Source organism: Ricinus communis, chromosome 2 (genome assembly GCF_019578655.1).
Source record: "Ricinus communis isolate WT05 ecotype wild-type chromosome 2, ASM1957865v1, whole genome shotgun sequence".
NCBI classification, from domain to species: domain Eukaryota; kingdom Viridiplantae; phylum Streptophyta; class Magnoliopsida; order Malpighiales; family Euphorbiaceae; genus Ricinus; species Ricinus communis.
The window spans coordinates 20,800,110-20,808,092 of NC_063257.1; the positions used below are offsets into that span (position 1 = coordinate 20,800,110).

General features: G+C 38.2%; 1 non-coding gene across 1 annotated transcript; it reads right to left on the reverse strand.

Moving 5' to 3' along the window:
* Nucleotides 1-5,142: 5,142 nt before the first annotated feature.
* Nucleotides 5,143-5,246, reverse strand: LOC112534397. Its single transcript, XR_003078687.1, has one exon. It is a non-coding gene; the product is annotated as a small nucleolar RNA R71 (small nucleolar RNA).
* Nucleotides 5,247-7,983: the final 2,737 nt, after the last annotated feature.

Consider the following 7,983-nt stretch of genomic DNA (forward strand, 5'->3'; position numbering starts at 1 on the left):
ACATTAGAGTAAGATCATCCAATTGTGCCTAAATATAAAAAGTAGTCTATTTAGGTTAAAAGGCTGGTAATCATAACATAACTTGTAATTGGGCTAGACTAGATGGGCCTTTGTATATAATCAAACAATTAAGTAGGCTAACAATATCAAATAAGGTTAGGCTTAAATAAAATGGACTAGACATAGGAGGACCTCACATGCTGTAATGGATGTTTGTCAAAATACAATTGTTGGATTTATAGGAAATAGCATGTTAATAATAAAAATAAAAACAAATATAGATAAATAAGGAAGTTGGCTTCCGGATCCATCTCTAGATGTGACGAAGCTTCCTTGTGGAATCGAGAAATGCCACTCAATTAGAAAAAGTGTTTCAAAGAATTACCCGGGTGGCGACTCTCATCTCCACGCTAGTGTTTGTGATTAGTCATCGTGTTCCTATTAGGTTGAAAAGCCTTGTAGTATCGTAGTCGCTAGAGACACTTAGATGCGTGCCCAAAAGCGCTGCTAACACTTATAAATTAACATGTTTCTCATATGCTGGGTTTTGAATATGATAATATGAACATGTAGACTTTTGAATCTGATAATATATTTTTCATTGGATTTTGAATTTAGTTAGTTAAGTGCTTAGGGCAGCATGATTGATTTGTGTTTTCCTTATAGCTATGTAATTGAATTAAATTTTTTTATGGTTACATGATTGAAACTTAGAATTTGCCATGAAATGTCTTATTTGCTTTCTATATGTTTTGCTATCTAGCGTTTGCATAATTTTTTTAGGCTTTCTGGTTCAATTTGAAGTTTTATGACTTTTTACTTCATTCTTCATGTTTTAATTGATTTTTTTATCTTTTGTGCATGTATGAGAATTCGAAGATAAATCGCAGAGTCGACCTATCCAAGCCTTAGAGCCGATCGGCTTTGCAGCATTTTTACCCTAATTTTCAAATTTTATTGGATTTTGGAGATATTTTATGTACTGTAATTACTTTTAGATATTGTTCTTTCATTTCTTAGTTGTATGAGGGTCGTAATAGTTAGATTTATTTCTATACACTTTATTTTTGTTCTTTGTTTAATGGATGCCAGATATTTGCAATATGATTGCCTAATTAAAAATGGACATATAGACTTTAGGTTAAAATTAGACTTTAATAGGAAAAAGTAGTCCATTATGTTAAAGGATAGTAAATGGGCCTAAAATTAAAATCCATATAGACTAGGTGGGTTTTGCCATGCTTTAATTGAAGTAATTAGGCCACATTAGATTTAAGATCACTCAACTAGGCCTTAGCATAAAAGGTAGTCTATTTAGTCTTAAAGACTGGAATAAAATGCATAACTTGTAATTGGGCTAAGATTAAATGAGCCTTGTACATTAGTTAAATAGGTTAACAAATCAAACATGGGAGGGCTTAATAAAATGGGCTAGACTTAAGTGGATCTCACATGCTATAACGGATGCTTGTAAAGTGTAAGTTGTCACATTTATAGGGAATAACTAGTTAAATAATAAAATTAAAGACTAAGATACACAACTAAGGAAGTTGGCTCCATCTTTGGATGTGGCAAAGCTTCCTTATGGAAACTAGTATGCCACTCAATTAGTAAAGTGTCCTGGAGTATTACTTGAGAGGCAACTCCAATTCCATGCTAGTCTTTGCGATTAGTTACCATGTTTATTTTAGGTTGAAAAGCCTTGCAGTGCCGTAATCACTAGAGACACTTGGGTGCACGCTCAAAATCACAGCACACACCTAGCTTTTTACCGTTGATGAGGTATTTTTCTTTATTATTCTTCATTTCATGTCACTTTTATACTCGAATATGCAAGAATTAGTAAAGAATTGTGTAAATTTCAAGCAAAAATCAGTTGCCCTAGGATGAATAGTCGATCGACTCTACACTTGCCATAAAGCTCTGAAATCTAATTTTTTAGTCGCACATACCTAGTATTTGCTTGTGGGATTTATGTATCAAACTCGATTAGTGAGCTGACTTTCTCCACTTCCATTTGTTGTTATTACAGGTATGGATTTCTCTGGTATCCTAGTTCCCTTTGACAATGCTATTCACGATTAAAACTCTACTGTCGTGACAGTATATGATAGATCTGCTGGGGTTCTTGCATGCTCGTAAGAACACTCGCTACTTGGATTATTAAAGCATACTCCTCACTAGAGATGATTCACACATCATTCAGCCAGAAAGGTGGACCAGATGGCCCGAGCCTTTCTCATCTATTTCCTTAGGACCACCTTATTCTACAATTCGAGTAATTCTCTAAACTGGCATTGGTGCTATTGAGGGACTTGGACTAAGTTTCTTCCTATAATTGAGGGTTTATTGCTCTAACTTACTTGTATTAGCAATTAGAGATCACAGTTTGTAGGAGCAAGAGACTTTGCGGTTTCTGGCATGCCATTCACGTATGTTCTACTACTTGTTGTCTTTTCTTTTGCACTTATATTATTACTTCTTGTAATGACTAATTAAGTAAAGGTTTAGGCTCCAAAGCTTGGACTATTGATGGGTGTTAGACCCATTTGCACGTCATAGAATTTCCCTCTTTTGAGCTGTTAGGGTTCAAGTGGGAGCGTCTAGTTGGAGTGGGCCTAGATTCATGCACACCACATGTGGATCAATGCCCTGACCTAGGATCAGGTAAGAAAACTTTCACTAGTTGAATTTTAAGTAATTAGGGTTTTGACATTTACTTAATTGTGTGCTTGCAGATTCATTCTAATTGGCTTAGGGATTGGAGGAGTTGGGATCCTTATATGCTATATGCAGCCCACATCGACTACAAGAGGATTCTTCTCCTTGGGTCAGCTTGCTAGATGTGGTGCCTTGATGAGCGCATCTTTGGCTAGGAGAGAGGGCTCGTTCTCCATTGTGTTACTATGTTGCCACCTCTTTCCATGTTCTGGATGGTGGACCTTTCTGATGAGGAGCGAAAGGACTGCCTTAAGGGCTATGATGACCTTGAGGACCTTACTATTAGGTCGAGAAGGAGTGAGTACCTGATGTGCATAGTTTTTCACATGTTTGCTTACATATTATTGTGCATTTTCTTAGCATTTAATGTGTTTTTATTCTAAGATCACTCGTGTTTTCTTTGCTTTTATATTCCAGGAGATTTTATAGGTCCATCATCAATGCTCGAGCAATTTTAGATCAATTCCTGGTGAAAACAGACGTAATCAGAAGCGTTTGACTTTGGGTTGACTTTTAGGAAGTCAACACAGCCGGTGTTTGAGCCAGCATAGGAACTCCCAGGTTATGTAGCTTAAGCATTTTGAAGCCCTAGAGCACAACACGGGTCAAAACACGCCCTTGCTCGATTCAGTTCACTTCATCATTTAGAGACCAACACGGCCTGAACACGGCCTGGAAATGGCCCGTGTTGAGGAGCATGGGCTGTGAACACGCCTATGTTGGCGTGTAGTATAAAATTGAATGAGCCAAAAAGAGAAAAGGTTCCGCAATTTTGACTCTTCATCTTTCTCTGTATTTTCTTTAGATGCATTTTAGACATCCCAAGGCGGCTTCCAAGAGACTGATTTCACCTTTTGACGTCGGATTCATGACTCTTGGGATTCAATTGAAGATTGAAGAGGAGTTTTGGAGCAATTCAAGAAGCATTTTGGAGATCATTTGCAGTGTAGATGAAGGCTTTGAGCTATTCATCTAATCCTAGGGAAAAGGCTGTACATATTTTAATTTCTTTATTCTTTCATTTAATTGAATTTTTATTTGTTTTAGACATGAATATGTGTAGCTAGATTAATTGAACCCATTGGGGTTCCTTGCTATATTGGCTTTTGTACTGAATTGTTAAGATTGTTTGAGCTTTCTTTTCTTGTATTCTTTTTGCAATTAATAATAAAAATCCAGTTTTCTTTACATTGAATGTGTTGATTACTGTTCATAGAATTCTTTTAGTAATTGAGAAATTCTAATTGAATTTAGAAATTTAATTGTAAAAACAAATTAATTTTCACTTAGAGACAAGGTCAATTAATTTGTTGGATTAAGAATTAACAAAGCTTAATAGAGGTGGATTAAAGCTTAAGGCTAACTTAATAATCAATCGTTAGGAAGAGATTCCAACTTTAGGTTCTTAAGTTTAGGAATTCGATTTCTCGAGAGGAAAACCAAATTCAGTTTAGAATCCATTCATGGGTCGCATAACCGGACTCAACAATCTGTTATCCTTTGTTTGGTTGCCAACTAGTCTAGGTCCTCTTTAGCTTTGCTTTCTTGTTTTGATTATTCCATTTTCTCATTCATTCTCGCATTACATTTAGAATTTAGCTTTTAGTTCGTTATTAGTTTTAGGTTAGATAACAAGGAATGAGTAGTAACTCTAGAATTTCACTTCCCCGAGGGATACGATATTTTAATGCTTCCTGTTGTGCTAGGCTGCATCGATAGATTCACTACCTTAGTTGTAGTTGCATAAGCATCGCATCAAGTTTTTGGCGCCGTTGCCGGGGAACTTTGTTTGAAAACCATAGTGAAATATGCTATTTGTTACTTTAGCCATTTTTTCTTTCCTGTTTTTGTCATTGTTTTTTTTTCCATTTATTCATTTAGTTATTTATTTGGGTTGTTGCTGTCTTGTTCATTTCAGGTAGTTTATGACCAGGAGGTCTGATCCTGCACCAGTAGACCCTCTGCCCGAACCAGAGCAATTCGTCAGGCAATTAAGAAAGCATTTAGATGCGGAGGAGGAGGAGCAGATTGAGATTCCTGTCCATATACCAATATACATGGGAGATGACAACAGCAACGTTGCTGAAGCAAACAAGACGATGTACGAGTTTGCTAGACCATCCTTGGAGGGGACGCACACTAGTATATTGCGGCCACCTATTGCAGCGAACAATTTTGAGATTAAGGCAAATGTCATTCAGATGGTGCAATAGAGTGTACAACGAACTTCTTGGAGATTTGTGATACCTTCAAGATTAATGGAACTACCGATGATGCCATTCAACTTAGGTTGTTTCCATTTTCCTTGAGGGATAGAGCAAAGAGATGGCTACAGTCCCTACCAGCTAACACCATCACCATTTGGAATTCTTTGGTTGAGAATTTCTTTATAAGTGCTTTCCTCCTACTAAGACTGTAAAGATGCGTAATGATATTTTCTCTTTTATGCAGTTTGATGATGAGAGCATGTATGATGCGTGGGAGAGGTACAAGGACTTGCTGAGATGTTGCCCACACCACAGTTTGCCATTATGGATGCAGGTGCAGACTTTTTACAACGGCTTGAACTCAGCCATGAGGTAGATGGTGGATGCAGCTGTATGTGGGGCCATCAATAGTAAGACGCCAGAGCAAGCCTATAACTTAATTGAGGAGATGGCCATGAACACATATCAGTGGCAGTCTTTTAGAAGTAGGCCAGGATAACAGGGAGTGGTGAACCAGGTAGATTCTACATCAGCCTTGGCAGCTCAAGTGGAGCTTTTGGCCAAGAAAATCAACCAGCTCTAGATGCTAGTCTATGTAGCATAACTTGGCTGCGAGTTTTATAGTGGCCCGCACTACAGTGAAAACCATAATGCATGAGGTATATTTGCTTTTCTTTCATCTTCTTCTGTTGACCATGAACAAGGTGATTATATGGAAAATGCGCCTAGGTAGCAAAACAACCCATATAGCAAAACATACAACCTAGGGTGGACATAGCTCTTAGAAATCAGCAGGCTCCATTTTGTAGTTGGATATATTTTAGGACAGAGGCTTGACAAAAAGTTCCAACCAATCTATTATGCTAGCAAGACATTGACAAATTCCCAAAAGCACTATAACACTACCGAGAAGGAGTTGCTTGCTGTCATATACACTTTTGAGAAGTTCCGCTCATATTTGGTGCTATCCAAGACCATGGTCTACACGGATCATTCGGCGTTGAGGTACTTGTTTGGAAACCATGATGCTTAGTCGAGACTCATTCGTTGGATTTTACTTTTGCAAGAGTTCGACATTGAGATCATGGATAAGAAGGGTGCGAAGAACTTAGCGCATATCACCTTTTGGGATTGGAGAATCTGAGCCTAGATGCACTTGATGAAAGGGCTATTGATGACAGTTTTCCGGATGAGTACTTGTGCTTTATTTAGGTATCTCTAAATATCCCTTGGTTTTTCGATTTTGCAAATCACTTGGTTGCAAAGGTCTTACCAAAGGTTTATGACATTTCAGCAAAAGAAGAAATTCTTTGCTGATTTGAAGTACTACATTCGGGAAGTCCCTTTTCTGTTTCGAGTTTGTGCAGACTAGGTGATTCGGCGATGCGTGTATAGGGAGGAGATCCTCCATATTTTGAGGCATTGTAATGAGGGACCGACGGGAGGTCATCAAGCAGCTAACCATATTGCTAGGAAGGTTCTTGATGCTGGATTCTATTGGCCGACTATCTTTTAGGATGCTAGAGCATTCGTGCAAGTTTGTGATGCATGCCAGAGGTCAGGTAACATCTCTGCTCGTGATGAGATGCCCCAAATGAGCATTCAAGCGGTTAAGATTTTTGATGTTTAGGGCATTGACTTCATGGGGCCCTTTCCTTCTTCTTTTAGCAATAAATATATCCTTATTGCTGTTGAGTATTTATCTAAGTGGCCAGAAGTGCAGGCTTTCCCTACTAATGATGCTCGAGTCGTTACTAAGTTCTTTAAGCGATTGTTTGCTAGATTTTGCACACCTAGGGCAGTAATTAGTGATAGAGGGACTCATTTTTGTAATGCTCAACTGGAGAGAGTACCTAAGCGATATGGAGTGACCCATAGATTTTCTATCTATCATCCGTAGACTAGTGGGCAAGTAGAGGTTACCAATAGGGGTTTGAAATGCATCTTAGAGAAAACTGTGATAGTAAGGAGGAAGGATTGGGCGAATAAGTTAGATGATGCACTTTGGGCATTTAGGACAGACTATCGTACTTCTATAGGTTTTACACCTTATAGGCTTGTGTATGGGAAAGCTTGCCATTTACCTGTAGAGTTAGAGCATAGAGCCCTTTGGGCCTTGAGAACTTGCAATTTTGATGTTGATTCTGCAAGTAAACAGAGATAGTGGCAGCTCAATAAGTTGGATGAGTGGCGCCAGCAAGCTTATGGTAACTCATTCATCTACAAGGAGCGGACCAAAAAGTGGCACGATAAGCAGTTGAGGGGCTACAAGGAGTTTCAAGTTGGAAATTGAGTTTTGCTCTATAATTCACGTCTCCGTTTGTTTCCAAGAAAGCTCTAGAGTCGTTGGTCAGGCCGTTCATGATCCAGCAGGTGTTCCCATATGGCATGGTTGAATTGCATCATCCCAATAAAGGAAATTTCAAGGTGAATGGCCATCGCTTAGAGCATTATCATGGAGACTCGTTTGAGGTTGAGGAGCGCGTCAATATGGTTTGTTCCAGCGAGAGTGACCTTTTGCATGAGTCCAGCTACATGGCTCGATCAAAAGAAGCACTCTAGGGAGGCATTCCAGAGCTTATCCTTTGCATTTCTACATTTTTTAGAATTTTGTTATTTTTATTGTTTTTATTCTTGGTTGAAAATTACTTGGTTGTGTAGATTATTGGTCTATACAGGTGTTAGTGTACAAAATAGAGTGAAAGCACATTTCTAGGCATCAACACGGGCTTGGCACGATTTCCAACATGGTCCGTGTCTCGAACACGGTCCACAACACGAACCAGTCGGTAGAGAATGGCTATAAATACGTAGAATTATAACCATTCTCTGCCGACTGGCTATTTATTTAGGAGTTATTTGTTTCCTTGTTTATTTAGGAATCTTGACCATCTCTTATTCCCTTTCTTTAAGGAGTTATTTGTTTCCTTGTTGATTTAGGAATCTTGGCCGTATATCCTAGTCATTTTAGGATTAGGATTATTTTGTTTTAAACTCTATAAATAGAGCTATATAATTCGGCAAAAGCATATATAATCTTTGATTGAATAGAAAA